Source organism: Artibeus jamaicensis, unplaced genomic scaffold (genome assembly GCF_021234435.1).
Source record: "Artibeus jamaicensis isolate MK-2021 breed Jamaican fruit bat unplaced genomic scaffold, CSHL_Jam_final contig_2680, whole genome shotgun sequence".
Classification (NCBI taxonomy): Eukaryota; Metazoa; Chordata; class Mammalia; order Chiroptera; family Phyllostomidae; genus Artibeus; species Artibeus jamaicensis.
In genome coordinates, this window is record NW_026521589.1 from 5,163 (window position 1) to 25,860 (window position 20,698).

At 38.3% G+C, this 20,698-nt stretch overlaps 1 long non-coding RNA gene across 1 annotated transcript in view; it reads left to right on the plus strand.

The window, feature by feature from the left end:
* The first annotated feature begins 2,599 nt into the window (after positions 1 to 2,599).
* LOC119065788 (uncharacterized) overlaps positions 2,600 to 20,698 on the plus strand; it is a 31,453-nt gene continuing 13,354 nt past the window's right edge. The window contains exon 1 of the long non-coding RNA XR_005085650.2: positions 2,600 to 2,896. This is a non-coding gene — a long non-coding RNA (uncharacterized LOC119065788). The remainder of the gene's footprint in view (positions 2,897 to 20,698) is intronic.

Here is a 20,698-nt window from a genome sequence, read left to right on the forward strand (position 1 = left end):
CAAGTTCTAAACAGTTACATTGGAATAATATAGTGTAAATAGAAGAGCACTTATAATTCCCAGGGTATGGACTAAAAATTGTGATGAGGAAAATCCAATGCACAGATTATCAAAAGCTATTTCAAAAAGTTCTAATAATCTAAAATTTACTTTAGGATACAGCAATTAGAGTAAACTGTCCTATTAAAATATAAACAGTTTTTAGTGGTACCTTAAATAATTAAATAATTATTTCCTTTGGGAAATAAATTTTAAATTCTGTTTGCTTTTATTTATTCTAGATGGGAATCCCAGAAGTAATAACTGTTATATCTGATAGTGATTTTGGAAATCATGTAAGTCAAACGTTATTTTCAAATGACAAAACGAGTGCCCTGGCTGGTGTGGCTCAGTGTATTGAGCACCAGCCTGCAAACTGTAGAGTCACTGGTTCAATTCCCAGTCTAGGGCATATGCCTGGGTTATGGGCCAGGTCCCCAGCTGGGGGCATGTGGGAGGCAAGCAATCAAATAGGGAACTATAGTGCTTAAATAAATGGAATTAAGCTATGTAAAATTCCCCTCCTCAAATTAGACATAAAATATGCAATTTTCTGAAACAAAAAACAAGGACCTTAGTTAAAAAGTAATTATTTCATATAGCTACACTAGTTGAAAAGAAGAGTATATAAATTTCATGTGATATTTAGGACAGAGAACTGGAATTTAGCATAGAGAATCCTAAGAATTCACCAATTGTGGTGAGGGTCAGGTTCAGGGTAATAATCAAGCAAGCAGTTAAGATTGTGAATAAAACTGAAGTAACTTAACCCATTTGGAAAGGGGAACAAAGTCCATCATGGGAAATAAAAGTCCTCAGTGACAAGCAACTCTAAAATCTCCAAGATGCAAAACAGTTACAAATTGGTAGCAAGAACAAAGACATTTCAACCCTCAGACATTCTCACTTCAGAATAAGGCCAAGAAATCAATCTTTATCGGGATCTATTTCCCTTTCCTGTTTACACATACAATGGAGGGATATAACTGCAGTATGAGACTACATTACACTGGATGTGGAAGAAGGAAGCTGGTCACATGTCTTTGTGGGGAAATCAGCCAAAACAGAGAGCTGAAATGGAAAATCCACAGGCAATGACTCAGTGAACAGAGCAACAGTTCATTCCAGGCTAGTTCCAATTTTAGAATATTTGCTGCTGGTCGGAGTGAGTACTTTTTTTCCTCCCAATTCATGTTGGCATTAGTTAGTTATTGCTAAACTTAGCACTTAGTGTCTCTAAGGAAATGCAACATTTTCCCCCTTAAATCACAGTTATGTTCCTGCACTTAGAGCTAATTATTGTTAATTATCAATAATATCTTACACAATAAGATATCAACAATTATATAATATCAACAATAATATCTTATACAATAAGATCATCAACAATTCTTATACAATAAGAATTGTATAAGATGACATGATATATTAAAGGAAAGAGATATGATATATTTATTATTTTTGCCTCACATTTTAAAATTTCATTAAGTAAAACTTATTTCTCTCCTCTGTTATTTGAGGGCTCAGTTTCTCACTTGGAAATGCCATTGTTTTTTATGTACTTAGAAAGAAATAGGACTTGGGAGCATTGTTAGAATAAGTGTTTGCAAAAAAATAAGTGTTTACAAAAAAGTTTGCAATTGCATCTTTATAAATTTGGCTACCTTGAAAATAGAGATACTTAGGCTAGTTGTGCTACTTTACTAGATAAGAGAGGGCTTACAGAAATGAGTGAAGGACATATTCATTTCAAGAAAAGAGTTTCATTCTGATATTAAATCAGACTTTGTATTTATCAATCTTGCCTATTAATCTCATATTTTATAGCATATTCTAGCCATTTTAGCATTAAGTCTTTAGAAGAGGCTTTAAAATTTTGACAGATTTGTATTTAATTTTGATAACAGACATTGGATAGATAGTCCCCTTTTCACTGCCAAATCTACATACCAAATATACTAAATATTGTAAAAACTCACCTCAGAGACCTTGTTTGCAAATTGATTGTGGTTGTCCTTCACCTTAGATTCTTTCGGAGAAGAAAAAAATTCCTCAAAGATGAAATGTTACCTGGCTTTGCAGAAATTATTGAAGATTCTTCCTCAAAACATATAATGTAAAATTTAAACAAGAAAAGAGATTAAGCTTGGTCTATAGCCAAATGTTTGGACTTCTCCTAAGCGTCTTTGGTCAAGAACATCTGGGTAAACACACATGGCAATTCTGAAATATGTCCAGAATTTTTCAGTTACAATTAGCAACATGAAAGCTTCAAGTAGATGTTATTGCAACATTGGTCATCTAGTACCATCTGACTTTCAGAAGTAAGAAGTGAAAAGTTCTCCAAATTTAGGCCTTGCCCATGAATTGCCAATATAAGGTCAAATTAGATGCTGTTGATTATTTTGCACATAAGACATAATCTTAGTAGTTAGTGCTTTTAATTATTTCTACTCCAAATGTCCTTTGAAGTATTTTTAAAGTAGCTGTGTTTAATCCATGCCATTGAAGTTGCTAATTTATTTTTTATTTGATTTTCCTTTGTACCATCAATGGATTATTCAATTCGGTAAGCATTTAGATCAGTTTTGAAGCTATATTGTATATATTTAAATCATTCCTTGATTTATTTTTAAATCTACTATATATTGCAACAATTTACTTGGAAAACTTATTACTTTATAATTAAAAAAATGAAACAACATATATTACAAACAGATGATAAGGACATATATCCATGAATTTTCACAAAGTAAATACACCCATGTAACCACTAACCAGAACAAGAAAGACAATGCTACCAGAACCTGAAAGCTCCTTCATGTCCTCTTCCAGTTGCTACTGTCCTGAACCAAAAGTAAGTATTATCTTTACTTCTAAAACTATAGATTAGGGTTTTTGTTTGTTTGATTTTCATTATTTTTTATTACTATTGAGATAAAATTGACATAACATAAAATTTACTATTTTAACCATTTTAAAGTGGACAATTCAATGGTTTCTAGTATATCCACAATGTTGTGGAACCATCATGACTAATTCCAGACAATTTTCATTATCTTAAACAGAAACCCATACACATTGATGAGCCATCCCCCATTCCTTTTATTCCCTGGAAACCAGCAATTTACTTTTCATATCTATGGGTTTGTCTATTCATGTTTCATATAAATGAAATTATACAATATGAGACATTTTGTGTCTGGCTTTTTTACTTAATAACATGTTTTCAGTGTTCATCTATACTGTAGCATGTATCAGTACTTCATTTGTTTTATGGCTGAATAATTTCCATTGAATGGATATATCACATTTGTTTATTCATTCATCAGATGATGTACATCTGGGTTGTTTCCACTTCTTGGTTATTATGAATTATGTTGCTATGAACATTTGTGTACAAGTTTTTATGTGCATATATTAAAACCATAGATTAGTTTCCCTTGTTTTTAAGCTTTATAGTATGTATTCTTTTGTGTTTGACTTATTTTACTCAATATTTTGTTTGTAAGCTCCAGCCATGCTTTTTCACATAATTATTTTTTATATTGTTTATGGGCATATGTTGTTTCAGTTTTGACAAGTATTAATATTCTGCTATCAACATTCAAATATACTTTTTTGTGAGAACATGTATTTATTTCTGAGGTTTGTATACCTAGGAGTGGAATTTGGTATATCTAGTTTTAGAAACTATTGTCATACAATTTTTCAAGATTATTATACTAATTTATCCTTCCACCAGCAGTTATGAAAAACCTATTTATTCAAAATCCTTGCCAACACATACAATGTTAAGCTTTTTCAAAAATTAAATTTATTGGAGTGACATTGGTTAATAAAATTATTTAGTTTTCAAGTGTACAATTATATAGTACATTATCTGTATATTGCATTGTGTGCCTACCAGCCAAAGTCAGATCTTCTTCCATCGCTGTATATTTGACCTCCTTTACTCTTTATTGGTGTTTACTGGAATCTCATTGTAGTTTTAATTTATATTTCTCAACTAAACTGAGGAATTGTTGCATAGAGATTTATAAAAGAAAACTTGAACCTTGTGAATAATTTAAATGTAACAATTTATTTGAAAGCTGCTTTATAGTAAATTTTCTAGAAGTTTCTATGAGCAAAATATAGTAGAAGACTAAAGAAATACATATTAATATGATTACATGTATTATAATATATAAAGAAATACATATTATATGCTTATATGCTTAGTCACTAATAAAATCACATTAATTTACATATTGACATTTTAACTGTACCTCTGCGTATTGCTGTTGTTCTCTATTAGTGAATATTGGTAGAGGGTTTAAAAAGACTTAATTGCAAATTTGTTGGAGAAATGTGGAGATAAAATTGAATGTGGCTTGTGGTTTTGTTTCCTTTGTAAGATTAGGAGAAAAACAGCAATTTTATTCTTTTTTTTAGTTTGATGTATTTTAATAGCAAACTTACAGGAACAGCACAGAAGACAGACAACATTAAAAACATACTTGCATGTAGGACAACTCAGTTAGAAAAATATAGTGAATAGATGGAATCTACTATATGTTAAAAATGCTACAAACACCATTTATGTGCCATCAATAAGAAATTTACTTGTTTTTTAAAAAATCCAAATGCTGGAATTGTCCAGAAAATTGTAACAGGTTTATTTATATTGTTATAAAGTTGAACTGCTTGAAACTTGTTCACTGAAGCACCTTGACTTGCATTAATGCTTTATGTCCCCAATTTATATTTTAAAAACTCACTCACAAATGAAAATGGAAAAACTGCTAATACCTGACTTCTGTCCCCTATTTGCCACTTGGAGTCATATACTTAGGTACCTTTTTACCCCATGGAAAAAATATATCTAATGTTCAGAACTACCAATAACAGGAATAAGAGAATTTTTCTTTTAAAGAATGAAATATTTCCCATTGTAGTGGATTTTTAAGCACATTCTCCACATATGCGGTGTGCTAGCTGGATGTCTTCTGGTGTAATCATTACATGTTTGGCATGGATAGCACACAGGTTGGTGTCTCCAAAAAAGTCAACTAGACAGGCTTCATATGCCTCCTGCAAAGCACCGAAAGCTGCACTCTGGAAGCGCAGATCTGTTTTGGAGTCCTGAGCAATTTCTCGCACCAGATGCTGGAAGGGAAGTTTGCAATGAACTTCTGATAATGTCTAAATTCATGAAGTGCCACAGTACCAGCCCTGTACTGATGAGGTTTCCTCACCCCTTGAGTAGAGGGTGCACTCTTATGAGCAGCTTTGGTAGCCAGTTGCTTCCTCAGTGCTTTACCATCAGTTATTTCAGGGCAGTCTGCATTGTACCACCTATGGTATACAGACCTCTTTACTTACCCTCCTTCTCTTTTGGCTGGAGCTCGGCAAGCTGGAGGAAGTGCTGGTGTTACAGGAAAAATAGCAATTTTACATGGAATGGATAAAATGTCATTCACATGAGGCACACATGTGTCTATGTGATATATTTCCACGTTAGTATACAACACATAGTTTGCATGAAAATATCTCTCTCCTTCTCCATGCCATCCATGGATGAAAACCTTAAAAATACAGCAGGAGCCTTGGCTGGTGGGGACCAGTGGATTGAGTTCTGGCCTGTGAACCAAAGGGTTGCAGGTTCGATTCCCAGTCAGGGCGCATGCCTGGGTTTCAGGCCAGGTTCCCAGTAGGGGGCATGCAAGAGGCAACTAATTGATCTTTCTCTCCCTCTCTTTCTCCATTCCTTTCCCTCTCGTAAATAAAGTATTTTAAAAGTCTTTTCAAACTAGGGTTGCCAGTTTGATTCCCAGTCAGGGCACATGCTGGGGTTGTGGGTCCCCAGTGGGAGGAATGCAAGAGGTGGCCACACACTGATGTTCCTCTCCCTTTAAAAAAATAGTTTTAAAAATACAGCAAGGTAGATACCCAATATACTCAGAAACTGTAAGATGAAGGTCAAAACTGTGCAAATACTATATCTTTTAAACCAAAGTTTCAAAAAGTGTTCCAAAATTTAATATTAATTCCTAATAGAGGGATACAACAATGAAGACATTTTCTTGATAACAGTGATTATAGTGTAAAGGAAAAATAGGTTAGAAAATGACTTTATTGAAAGTGTGCATATTTTCAGTTCAGTTAATTATTCATATTGGAAATCATTTTTTGGTTGAGATAGCAATAGTTCCTGGATGTAGAGCAGTGTAACTTTTTTTTAATTTATTTTTTTAAATTGATTATGCTGTTACAGTTGTTCTATTCCCCCCTTCATTCCCGTCCACCCTGCCCCCCCATCCCCACCATTACCCCCCTTTAGTTTATGTCCATGTGTCTCAAGTCCCTTAGGTTCTATATTTCCCATGCTATTCTTGCCCCCCCCATCTATTTTCTATCTACTGTCTATGCTACTTATTTTCTGTACCTTCTCCCCCCATCTCCTCCTCCCACTCCCCTGTTGCTAACCCTCCTTGAGATCTTCATTTCTATGTTTCCACTCCTGATCTAGCTGTCCTTTTAGTTTGCTTTCGTTTTAGGTGTGGTTGTTAATAACTGTGAGCTTGTTGTTCTTTCACTGTTCATGTTTCTTTAACTTCTTTTTCTTAGATAAGTCCCTTTAACATTTCATATAATAAGGGCTTGGTGATGATGAACTCCTTGAATTTGATCTTATCTGAGAAGCACCTTATCTGTCCTTCCATTCTAAATGAAAGTTTTGCTGGATAGAGCAATCTTGGTTGTAGGTCTTTAGATTTCATGACTTGGAATATTTCTTTCCAGCCCCTTCTTGCCTGTAAGGTCTCTTTTGAGAAATCTGCTGACAGTCTGATGGGGACTCCTTTGTAGGTGATTGTCCCCTTAGCTCTTGCTGCTTCTAGGATTCTCTCCTTCATTTTAATTTTGGCTAATGTAATTATGATATGCCTAGGTGTGTTTCTTCTTGAGTCCAACTTTTTTGGTACTCTCTGAGCTTCTTGGATTTCCTGGAAGTCTATTTCCTTTGCCAGATTGGGGAAATTTTCTTTTATTATTTGTTCAAATAATTTTTCCTCTGGTGGTTGTGTCTTTCCCCCTTCTGGTACCCCTATAATTCGGATATTGGAGCGTTTAAAGATGTCCTGGAGGTTCCTAAGACTCTCCTCATTTCTTTGAATTCTTGCTCCTTGACTCTTTTCTGTTTGGCCATTATTTGCTTTCTTCTGGTCCACTCCATTGATTTGAGTCCCAGTTTCCTTTTCATCTCTATGGGTTTCCTGTGGAATTCCATTCATTTCCCTTAGTTTAGCCTTCATATGTTTCTCTAATTTGTGGCTATAATCAACCAGATCTGTGAGGATCCTGATGACCAGTGTTTTAAACTGTGCGTCTGAGAGTTTTGCTATTTCTTCGTCGCTTAGATTTATCTCTGGGGCTTTGAGGTCTTCCTGCGACATTTTTGGTCTGTTCTGGCCCTTTAAATGTGAGAAGCAGCGCCTTGGACTCCCAGGTCGCTGGGTTGTGACGCTGTATGTGGGGGCGTGGTCAGAGCAGGGAAATGGCGGCGCCCTCTACTGCCGCCTGCCACGGGGACCGCCGGCCCGGTCCAACCGCCCACTCCCTCGCCTGTCCGCTCGCCCGCAGATAGGCAACCGCAGTCAACACGCAGCACCGCCTCCCCACTGTCTCCTCAGCAGTCACTCACCCGGTGGGTTGTTCGGTCGCTCACTAGGTCCAATCCTGCGTTTGGAACCCGTGCGTCTGGATTCGCGCGTCTGGATTCCGTGCCCGGGTCCGTCAGACAGGAGTCCTCCTGTGCAACCCCTCACGAGACGCCGGTTTCGCCCCTTACCAGTCGGGCTGAAGAATTTGTTGTTAACGGACTTCCGAAAAGTTCAATTTTCCGTGTTCTGGTTGTGTTTTCTGATGCTAATATTTAGTTGTCCCTAAACTTGGTTGTGTGAGAAGGCACGGCACATCCACCTATACCTCCATCTTGGCGGAAGTCCCGCAGTGTAACTTTTTAAAAAACTTTTTAAAAAATTTAAATTGTTGTTCAAGTACAGCTTTCTGTCTTTTACTCCCATGCCAGCACACCCCACCAGTGCTCTCCACCTCCCTCCCATTTCCACCCCCCTTAGTTGTTGTCCATGTGTCCTTTATGCTAGTTCCTGAAAATCCTTCCCCTTTTTCCCCTGAAATTCCCTCCCCTCTCCCCTCTGGTCAGTGTCCCCCTGTTCTCTATTTCAGTGTCTTTGGTTATATTTTGCTTGCTTCTTTGTTTTGTTGTTTAGGTTCCTGTTAAAGGTGAGATCATATGGTATTTGTCTTTTACCACCTGGCTTATTTCATTCAGCATAATGCTTTCCAGTTCCATCCATGCTGTTGCAAAGGGTAGGAGCTCCTTCTTTCTGCTGCATAGAATTCCATTGTGTATATGTACTATAATTTTTGGATCCATTCATTTATGGATGGGCATCTAGGTTGCTGCCAAATCTTGGCGTTGTAAATTGTGATGCTATGAACATTGGGGTGCATAGGTTCTTTTGGATTGGTATTTCAGTGTTCTTGGATATAACCCTAGCAGTGGAATTGCTGGCTCAAAAGGCAGATACATTTTTAGTTTTCTGACAAAATCCCATACTGTTTTCCATAATGGTTGTACCAGTCTGCAATCCCACCAACAGTGAACTAAGGACCCCTTTTCCCCACACCCTCTTCAACATTTGTTGTTTGTTGCTTTGTTTATGATAGCCATTCTGACCGGTGTAAAGTGGTATCTCATTGTTGTTTTAATTTGCATCTCTCTGATAGCTAGTGATATTGAGTGTCTTTTCATGTGTCTCTGGATCCTCTGTATGTCCTCCTTGGAGAAGTGTCTGTTCAAGTCCTCTGCCCATTTTTTAATTAGGTTGCTTGTCTTCTTAGAGTGGGGTCATGTAAATTCTTTGTATATTTTGGAGATAAAACCTTTGTCTGAGGTATCATTGGCCAATATGTTTTCCCAAAGAGTTGCTTCTCTTTTTATTTTAATACTGTTTTCTTTAGCTATGCAGAAGCTTTTTATTTTGATGAGATCCCATTTGTTTATTCTTTCCTTTATGTCCCTTGCTCTAGGGGACATATCAGTAAAAATGTTGCTGTGTGAAACATCTGAGATTTTCTTCCAATGCTCTCCACTACAACTTTAATGGTGTCACGGGTTATATTTAAGTCTTTCATCCACCTTGAATTTATTTTCATGTATGGTGTAAGTTGGTGCTCGAGTTTCATTTTTTAAAAATATTTTGTTTATTTATTTTTAGAGTGCGGGAAAGGGAAGGAGAAAGAGTGGGAGAGAAATATCAATGTGTGGTTGCCTCTCACGTGTCCCCTACTGGGGACCTGGCCTGCAACCCAGGCATGTGCCCTGACTGGGAATCGAACCGCGACACTCTGGTTCACAGGCCTACACTCAATCCACTGGGCTACACCAGTAGGGCTCATTTTTATTTTTTTGCATGTAGCTGTCCAGTTCTCCCAACACCATTTGTTGAAGAGGCTATTTTTACTCCATTTTATGTTGCTGCCCCCTTTGTCAAATATTAATTGACTGTAGAGACTTGGGTTTATTTCTGGGCTCTCTGTTCTGTTCCATTGGTCTATGTGCCTGTTTTTATGCCAATACCAGGCTGTTTTGATTACAGTGGCCTTGTAATGCAGTTTGGTATCAGGTATTGTGATCCCTCCTACTTTACTCTTTTTTCCCAAAATTGCAGCCACTATTAAGGGTTGTTTATGGTTCCATATAAATTTTTGAAGTGTTTGTTGTATGTCTGTGAAATACGCCATTGGTACTTTAATTGGTATTGCATTGAATCTGTAGATTGCTTTGTGTAGTATGGACATTTTGATGATGTCAGTTCTTCCAATCCATGAACATGGTATATGTTTCCACTTGTTTAGTTTTCCTTGATTTCTTTCTTCAGTGTTGTGTAGTTTTCTTCATACAGGTCTTTTACCTCCTTGGTTCGGTTTGTTCCCAGATATTTTATTTTTATTTTTGCTATATCAAATGGGATTTTTTTTTTATTTCTGCTTCTGCTGTTTCATTGTTAGTATATAAAAATGCCTTTGATTTCTAGATATTGACTTTGTATCCTGATGTTTTGCCAAATTCATTTATTAGTTCAAGCAGTTTTTTGGTAGAGTCTATAGGATTTTCCGTGTACACTATCATGTCATCTGCAAACAATGACAGTTTTGTTTCCTCCTTTCCAATTTAGATGCATTTTATTTCCTTTTCTTGTCTGATCACTGTGGCTAAAACTTCCAATACTATATTGAATAGAAGTGGTGATAGTGGACAACCTTGTCTTGTTCCTGATCTTAGTGGAAAGGATTTTAATTTTTGCCCTTTGAGTATGATGTTTTGGCTGTAGGTCTCTCATATATGGTCTTTATTATATTGAGGAATGCTCCCTGTATTCCCACTTTGCTAAGTTTTTTTTTCATTATAAATGGGTGCTGTACCTTATCAAATGCTTTCCCCCATCTACTGATATGATCATGTGATTTTTGTCTCTGGTTTTGTTTATGTGACATATTACATTTACTGATTTGCAAATATTGAACCATCCTTGTGTCCCTTAGATGAATCCCACTTGGTCATGGTGTATGATCTTTTTAATGTATTGTTGGATGCGGTTTGCCAATATTTTGTTGAGAATTTTAGCGTCTATGTTCATCAGCAATATTGGCTTGAAGTTTTCTTTTTTTGTTGTGTTTTTATCTGGTTTTGGAATTAGGATGAAGCTGGCTTCATAAAAAGAGTTTGGGAACCTTACATCATTTTGTATTTTTTTAAAATAGTCTGTGAAGAATAGGGGTTAGCTCTTCCTTAAATGCTTTGTACAATTCTCCTAGGAAACCATCTGGTCCAGGGCTTTTGTGTGTCGGGAGTTTTTTGATTACTGCTTCAATTTTGTCTGTTGTTATTGGTATGATCAGGCTTTCTCCTTCTTCTTCATTGAGTTTTGGGAGATTATATTTTTCTAGAAATTTTTCCATTTCACCTAGGTTTTCAAATTTCTTGGCATTCAGTTCTTCGCCTTTCTCTGGTGTCAGTTGGATTCTTTCCTCTTTCATTTCCGATTGTGTTTATTTGGGTCCTCTCTCTTTTTTTCTTGAAGAGTCTGCTTAAAGGCTTGTCTATTTTGTTTATCTTTTCAAAAAAACAGCACCTGGATTCATTAATCCTTAGAATTGTGCTTTTTGTCTCTATGTCATTAAATTCTGCTATGTTCTTCGTTATTTCCTTCCTTCTACTTGCTCTGGGCTATCTTTGTTGTTATTCCTCACATTCTTGTAGGCGTAGGGTTAGGTCGTTTGTTTCAACTGTTTCTCCCTTTTTTAGGTAGGCCTGTATTGCTATGAACTTCCCTCTCAGGACTGGCTCCACTGTGTCCCATTACTTTTTGGTTGTCGTGAGTTCATTTTCATTTGTGTCCAGAAACTTTTTGATTTCTTCCTGAATTTCATTCTAGACCCATTCATTGTTTAATAACATGCTATTCAATCTCCATGATTTTGAGTGTTTGGGATTTTTTCCCTTGGGGTTGGTTTCCAGTTTCAGTCCTTTGTAGTTGGGAAAAATGCTTGGTATAATTTCAATTTTCTTGAACTCGTTGAGCCTTGTTTTGTGTCCTATCATGTGATCTGTCTTTGAAAATATTCCATGTGTGTTTGAAAAGAACGTGTATTTAGCTTCTTTGGGATGAAGGGCCTTACATATATCAGTTAAGTCCATTTCATCTAGGGCATTGCTCAACGCCACAATATCTTTGTTGATATTTTGTTTGGAAGATCTGTCCATTTTTGACAGTGGGTTGTTAAAATCCCCTGCTATAATTGTGTTGCTGTCGATATCTTTCTTAAAGTCCTGTAAGATTTTCTTTATGCACTTGGGTGCTCCTATGTTGGGTGCATACATATTTGCAATGTTTATGTCTTGTTGTGGATTCTTCCCTTGAGTATTATGAAGTGACCTTCTGGGTCTGTTTTTATGACCCTTTTTTTTTAAAACTCTTTTGTCTGATATGAATATTGCTACCCTGGTGTTTTTTCCCTGTCCGTTTGCTTGGAAAATGTGTTTCTAGCCCTTCACTTTTAGTCTGTGTAGGTCTTTTGTCCTGAGGTGGGTCTCTCATAGGCAGCATATGTGTGGGTCATGCTTTCTTATCCGTTCAGCTATTCTATGCCTTTTGATTGGAGCATTTAATCGATTTACATTTAAAGTTATTATTGATAGGTACTTGTTCATTGCCATTTTTGTACCTGCGTTCCTCTCTGCCTCTCTCTTTTCCTTCCTTTCCTTAAAGCAGTCCTTTTAGCATCTCTTGCAGAGCTGGTTTGGTGGAGGTATATTCTTTTAGACTTCTTTTGTCTTGGAAGCTCTTTATTTGGCCTTCTATCTTGATTGAGAGCCTTGCTGGGTAAAGTAGCCTTGGTTGCAGGCTTCTGGTTCTCATTACTTGAAATATTTCTTCCCATTCTCTTCTTGCTTGGAGTGTTTCCATTGACAAGTCGGCAGCTAACTTTATTGGGGCTCCCTGGTATGTTACTTTCCGTTTCTCCCTTGCTGCCTTTAAGATTCTCTGTTTGTCTTGGAATTTTGCCATTTGAATGATGATATGTCTTGAAGTGGGCCTCTTTGGGCTCCTCTTGATTGGGACTGTCTGTGTTTCCTGGATTTGTGTGACTTTTTCTCTCATCAAATTAGGAAGCTCTCCATCATTACTTTTTCAAACAGGTTTTCTATCCCTTGCTGTTCTTCTCCTTCTGGTATCCCTATTATTTGAATATTATTACATTTCTTATTTCCTTGCATTTCTCTTAATCGTTCTTCATTCTTTCTGAGCCTCTTTTCCTTTTCTTGCTCTTTCTGGGTGTTTTTTTCTACTTTGTCCTCCAACTCACTGATCCAATATTTTGCCTCATCGATCCCGCTTTTGATTCCTTCCATTGTGTTTTTCAGTTCAGAAATTGTATTCTTCTTCTTGACCTTTGTTGATAGTTTCTATTTCTTTTTTTCATGGTGGTATAGTTTGCGGTGAGTTCATTATAGTTCCCCAGTATTTTCTGGGAATTCATTGTGAGCTCTTTGAACTTCCTGATAACCAGTGCTTTGAATTCAATATCTGATAGCTGACTTGCCCCTATTTCATCTAGCATTCTTTCTGAGGCTTCCTCCTTTCCTTTCATTGGGGGGGCTGTTTCTTTGTCTTTCCATTGTTTGTGAGACTCTTCTTGTTAGCTTCAGCTTCTTAAACTGATTCGTTCTGGCTTCCTGGGTTTATGGTGTGAACTTCTGTGGTAGAATACCTGTGGGATTTAGTGGTGTGGTCTCCTTCATCTCCCAAGCTCACTGGGCTTGGGCTGCCCTTTAGGTTGGCTCTGTGTTTGTCTTTGGGTTTTGATTGTTTTGGGGTCTTTCTTTTGTGGGCCCTTCCCACCAGTTGTTTGAGTGTTCGTCCCTCTGTCCACCACCTCTTGTATTTTGTTGTGCTGGTGAGGGCAGGGTGTATTGAAGCTAGTGCTTCTGTGTGTACAAGGTTTTGAGGATTCTGTCTGGCTCTTGTTCAGTTGTTTGTACTGGGTTAGTTTCTCCACTATTTGTTGTATTTCCAGATAGGTCCTGGATTGAGGTTGTATGGTTTCCACTCTCTCCTTCGCCTTCTTCTGTTGTTGTCTGTTGGTGGTCCCTTTGTTGTTGGGCTTCCTCTTCCAGTGGGTATCCTGGTGTTCACCACTTTCACTTATTCTTTTTTGTGTGATCAGTTGGAGGAGAAGGCAAAATGGTTTAAGCCAGCAGGAGAGTATTCTATGATATTTACAGTAGCAGCCAGTAGGGAACAGATAGGAGATCCTTTGGCCATGTATAGTGTTAACCTTGATCTTCAACCCAACTAGCCACTTTTAAGAAAAAATGGAAAGACAATAAGACTCTTGTTGGGGAGGGAAGGTTTGTGAGTTGGATCTAGAAAGCAGTGAAGTTCGGGGATGTTAGATTCTGAGGTAAGGTGAGAGTAAAAGATAGTAAATAGGTGTAGTGTGTGAGCAAATAAAGTTAATCACTACAGTAATAGACTCCAGGAAACTGTGAGGTGGGCTAAGATCTGGGAGGGGTGCTGTGAAGTATTTACAATTGTATGGAACAGCTATTAATTACAATAATATTAGAGCAACAATCATATGACAGAGTCTATGTGACCTGGATAACATAAATAGTGGGTATAGAACTTTGAGTATTGTGCTAAAGGAACACAAGTGACGTGAAGGATAGTAAATTAGCAATACACTGTGGAAGAGAGAACAGGGGAAACCTGTCAAATGATACAGTATAACCAGCCCAGTAAAGAAGACTATACAGAAAGAAGAGAAAGACAAAAATACTATTAAAATAAAAGATGTAAGAATAATGAAAAGAAAATAATAAAAATATGCATTAGTTTGTAATTTTTCTGCAATAGCAAAGTGAAATTTGTCTACTGTCTTGACTGTTGGGATGCCCACACTTTGGGTCCAACTCCGTACCTTTTATAGTTCCAAGTTTTTTATCTCACTTGTGGGTATTAAGAAAAAGGCCTGAACAAACAAGCAAGCAGAAAAAAAAACAAAGACACTGAAATAGAGAACAAGGGGATAGTGACCAGAGGGGAGAAGGAAGGGAAGTTAAGGGGAAAAAGGGAGAGGGATTTGGAGGAACAAATAGGAAGGACACAGGGACGAGAACTAAGGGGGGTGGAAATGGGAGGGAGGTGGGGAGCAAGGGGCGGGGGAGGCTGGGATGGGAAAAATAGACAAAAAACTGTACTTGAAAAATAACTAAATAAAATTAAAAAAAAAAAAGAAAAAGGCCTGAGAATCGAGGAAGAAGAGATAACATTGGAAAGAAAGGAAGAAGGAATAAAACAAGAAAGAAGGAGAAGAAAAAGGTATTGAAAGATAAAAAAATAAGAATTAAAAGTAAAGATTATTTAAGAACAAACAAACAAAAAAACACACCTCTTGTTGGTTTCAAAGTGGAAAACCAGTTTTTCTGGTTTTGCTGTCTGAGGGGCGATTGGTGTGGCATTTCTCTGTTCCCCGTGTATACTCAACCAGTCTTGTGAGCACTCTCCCATGAGCTGGTCTGGTGCCTCTTTCCAGCACCTTAGGTGGGTGATCCAGGTCTTCTTCAGGGCACTCTTTCCCCAGGGTTATCTTCATACGTGGGGTTCGGGCACATGCTGGGCCAGGCTGCCTGGGTCCCACGGACTTGGGTGAGAACTCTTCCCAGTGCTATGGGGAAACACAGGGCTTTCCACCCAGCCTCAGTATCACTGCCAGGCTGGGTGGTGAGTAAGCCGAGCAGCTGTTGTAGGAGAATCCCCCAAACAGTTTTACTTTTTGAGAAATTCCTCCTCCTCAAGCCTGCTGCTCCATACAGCCCAATTCTCCAGCCACCAGTGACTATCAGGGTCAGTGCATGTCACTGCATGACTCTCAGCTCTCCCAATCCGGTAACCACTGACTCTGTGGGTAATCAGGGCCCCTATGTGTTTGTCTCTTTGTCCTTGTTCCCCTCTCTGCAACTTCAAGCAACCAGGTCTCTCCCAGTGCTGCCCAAACCCTGCTTGGCTGCGGAAGGAGGGAGCAGTTGACCTGGCTCTCTCCCAAAGACTCTGTGGCAGGCCCACTGCTCCCAAGGAGTCTGTGGTAGAACTAGCGCCAGCATCGGACACCAGGCCTGGGGCTACAGCTGCCCTGGTCCCTGGGACCTTATTGTCCTGAAGCGTTCTCCTTACCACCTGGTTTTTCAGTGTCTACTACAATTTTTGGTCTCTTATTTTTATGTATGTTGGAGTACTGTTGCTGTTTGCTCTGTTCCTTCATAGATAGGCTAGGTTTTTCTGCCATGTGTAGGAGGAAGTGGAATCTGCTCCCTCCTACTCCATCGTCCTCTTCCAAATCCTAGAGCAGTGTAACTTAATCACACTCCACCAGGCACTATGAATCGAATGATGTAAGTTCAAATCCCAAACCTGCTTTACACTCATAATGAGACTTTGAGCAAATCACTTCACCTTTCCAAGCCTCTATTTTTCCACGTGTAAAACGTAGATAATAGCAGCAAGGCAGGTGTACTGCCCAAACATAGTGGGTAGACTGCACAAGTGAGGTGGGGCTGGGTGAAAGGACCTGCAGTGAGGCACTGGACTGCACCACCAAAGCTGGCTGACTGCACCAGGAAGGCAGGGCTGGCTGTAGTGGGAAACTTAAAGACTCAAGCTAGCTGTAAACTACCTTAGGGGTTACCATACCAGGAGAAACTCCCAGTCTCACACAACAGAGTTCATGGGAAGGAGGAGCCAGAGCCCAGCAAGCCAGCACCATTGTTTTCTCTCTGACTCCTCCCCCACAGACAGTGCCACAACTGCTGCAAAGAGGGTTGCCTGGCTCTGTGCATAACCAAGGACCCGCCCCCTACAATATAACAAGTACACTGAGACAAAGAAATATGGCCCAAATGAAAAAACAGATAAAAACTCCAGGAACAAGAGTTAAGTGACGAGGAGATAGCCAAACTATCTGTTACAGAGTTCAAAACACTGGTAATCAGGATGCCCACAGAATTGATTGACCTGGGTTGCAAAATGAAGGAACAAATGAAGGCTACTCAAAGTTAAATAAAAGAAAATGTACAGGGAACCAACAGTGAAGGGAAAGAAACTGGGACTCAAATCAATGATCTGGGACAAAAGGAAGAAATAAACATCCAACCAGAAGAGAATGAAGAGACAATTCAAAAAAATAAGGAGAAGCTTAGGAACCTGTGGGACAACTTTAAAGGTTCCAACATCTGAATCATAGTGATGCCAGAAGGAGAAGAACCAGAGCAAGAAGTTAAAATTTATTTGAACAAATAGTGAAGGAAAACTTCCCCATTATGGCAAAGGAAATAGACTTCGGGGAAGTCCAGAGTCCAAAGAAATTGAACCCAAAGAGGAACACACCTAGGCACATCAAGTTACCCAAGATTAAAGGTAAAGAGAGAGTCTTAAAAGCAGTAAGAGGAAAGGAGACAGTTACCTACAAAGGAGTGCCCATACTATCAGCTGATTGTTCAAAACAAACCTTACAAGTAAGAAGGGGCTGGAAAGAAGCATTTGAAGTTACGAAAGGCAAGGACCTACATCCAAGATGACTCTCTCCAGCAAAGCTATCATTTGGAATGGAAGGACAGATAAAGTGCTTCCCAGATAAAGTCAAGTTAAAGAGTTCATCGTTACCAAGCTTTTGTGATATGAAATGTTAAAGGGACCTATCTAAGAAATAGATAAAAAACTACAAACTGTAAAATGACAACAAACTCACAGCTATCAACAGCTGACCTAAAAATAAAAAGAGCTAAGCAAACAACTAGAACAGGAACAGAATTAGAGATGGACATCCTGTGGAGGTTTTTCAGTTCAGAGGGGAAGGGGAAGAATGGGAGGCAGAAGGTACAGGAAAGAAGAAGCATAATTGGTAGGCATAAAATACATGGGGGAGGTTAAGAATGGTATAGGAAACAGAGAAGTCAAAGAACTTATATGTAAAACCCATGGACATGAACTAAGGGCAAGGAAGGCTGGAGGGTTGGGGGATGCAGGGTGAAAGGGGGATAAAGGGGGGAAAATTGGGTAAACTGTAATTACACAATCAATAAAATATATATTTTTTAAAAACCTAGATAATAAATTCTGGTTTTTCAGAATCCTGGTTTTCACTAAGGGTGGATGTACATAAACTCCCTTGAATATTGTGAGGTGGCACACAGATATAAAGGAAATCTTAAAACTAAGAAATTCTTTTTTTTTGTATTTTTGTATTTTTATTTTTTTATTGTTGTTCAAGTACAGTTGTCTCCATTTTCACCCCACCACACTCCTCCACCCCACACATCTCCACCTCCCACCCTTCAACCTACCCCCTTTGGCTTTGTCCATGTGTCCTTCATACATGTTTCTTGATAACCCTTCCCCTATTATCCCCCCATTACCCCTCTCCCCCCTTCTCTCTGGTTACTGTCAGTTTGTTCTTTATTTCAATGTCTCTGGTTCTATTTTGCTTGCTTGTTTATTTTGTTGATTAGATTCCACTCATAGGTGACATCATATGGTATTTGTCTGTCACCATTTCGCTTATTTCACTTAGTACAATGCTCTCCAGTTCCATCCATGCTGTTTTGAAGGGTAGGAGCTCCTTTTTTCTTTCCTTATTTTTAAAGATTTTATTTACTTATTTTTACACAGAGGGGCTAGGAGGGAGTAAGAGAGGAAGAGAAACATCAACGTGTGCTTTCCTCTCACAAACCCCCTACTGAGGACCACTCCCACAACCCAGGCATATGCCTTGACTAGGAGATGAACCAGTGACTGGTTCACAGAGCAGCACTTAGTCCACTCAGACACATCAGCCAGGGTAGAGTTTCTTCTTTCTTTCTGCTGTGTAGTATCCCATTGTGTAAATGTACCACCATTTTTGATCCACTCATTTACTGATGGGCACTTGGGATTTTTCAAACGCTCGACTATTGTAAATTGTGCTGCTATGAACATTGGGGTGCATAGGTTCTTTTGAATTGGTGATTTAGGATTCTTAGGGTATAATCCCAACTGTGGAATCACTGGGACAAAAGGCAGTTCCATTTTTAGTTTCTGAGGAAATTCCATACTGTTTTCCACAGTGGCTGCACCAGTCTGCATTTCCACCAAAAATGCACTAGAGTGAGTTCCCCTTTCTCCACAACCTCACCAGCACTTACTGTTTGTTGATTTGTTTATGATGGCCATTGTGACTGGTGTGAAGTGGTATGTCACTGTGGTTTAAATTTTCATCTCTCTGATGGCTAGTGATCCTGAGCATCTTTTCCTATGTCTCTGAGCCCTCTCTATGTCCTCCTTAGAGAAGTATCTGTTCAAGTTCTTTGCCCATTTTTAATTGGATTGTTTGTCTTCCTGGAGTGGAGTCATGTTGGTTGTTTATATATTTTGGAGATAAAACCACTGTCCAAGGTATCATCTGCAAATATATTTTCTCAAACAGTTGGTTCCCTTTTCATTTTGCTGATGTTTTCTTTCCCTATACAGAAGCCTTTTTATTTTGAAGTCCCATTTCTTTATTCTTTCCCTTTTATCCCTTACTCTAGGGAACATATCAGTGAAAATATTGCTGTGTGGAATATCTGAAATTTTCCTGCCTATGTTCTCTAGGTGTTGTGTCACAACTTATACTTAAGTCTTTTATACACATTGAATTTATTTTTGTGTCTGGTGTAAGTTGGTAATTGAGTTTCATTTTTTGCATGTAGCTGTCCAGCTCTCCCCAAACCATTTGTTGAAGAGGCTATTTTTACTCCATTTTATGCTTCTGCCAGCTTTATCAAATATTAATTGACCATAGAGACTTGGGTTTATTTTGGGGCTCTCTGTTCTAATCCATTGATCCACGTGTCTGTTATTATGCCACTACCAGGCTGTTTCGATTACAGTGGCCTGTAATATCATTTGGTATCCAGTATTGTTATACTTCCTGCTTTGTTCTTCTTCAAAATTCCTGGGGCTATTCAGAGTTGTTTATGGTTCCATAAAAATTTTTGTTTGTTCTATGTCTGTGAGATATGTCATTGGCATTTTAATAGGGACTGCATTGAATTTACAAATTGCTTTGTGTAGTATGGACATTTTGATGATGTCAGTTCTTCCAATCCATGAACACAGTGCATGCTTCCATTTATTTGTGTCTTCCTTAATTTCTTTCTTCAGTGTTGTGTAGTTTTCTGCATACAGGTCTTTTACCTCCTTGGTTAGCTTTATTCCTGGGTATTTTATTTTTCTTGTTGCTATAGCAAATGAGATTCCCCCCCTGATTTCTGTTTCTGATATTTTGTTGTTGGTATACAAAAATGCCTTTGAATTCTGAATATTGACTTTGTAACCTGCTCTGCCAAATTCACATACTAAGTCAAGTAGTTTTTTGGTAGTCTAAGGGTTTCTATGTACAGGATCATGTCATCTGCAAACAATGACAGTTCAACTTCCTCCTTTCCCATTTGCATGCCTTTTATTTTTTTCTTCTCTGATTGCTGTGGCTATGACTTCCAATACTATGTTGAATAGGAGTGGTGAAAGTGGGTGTCCTTGTCTTGTTTCTGACCTTAATGGGAAAGCTTTTAGTTTTTGCCCATTGAGATGATGTAGGCTGTAAGTTTCTCATATATGGCCTTTATCATGTTGAGGAATGTTCCATTTCCACTTTTCTGGGTGTTTTTTTTTTATCATAAATGTGTGTTGTACCTTCTCAAATGCTTTTTCTGCATCTATTGGTATGATCATGTGATTTTTGTCTTTCCTTTTGTTCTTGTGATGTATTATGTTTATTGATTTGCTAATATTGTACCTTCCTTGCATCCCTGGGATGAAGTGGCCTTGATCATGTTGTATAATCATTTAAATATATTGCTGGATGCAGTTTGCCAATATTTTGTTGAGAATTGTAGCGTCTATGTTCATCAGCCATATTGACCTGTAATTTTCTTTCTTCGTTGTGTCTTTGTCTGGTTTTAGAATTAGGATAATGCTGGCCTCATAAAAAGACTTTGGGAGCCTTCCAT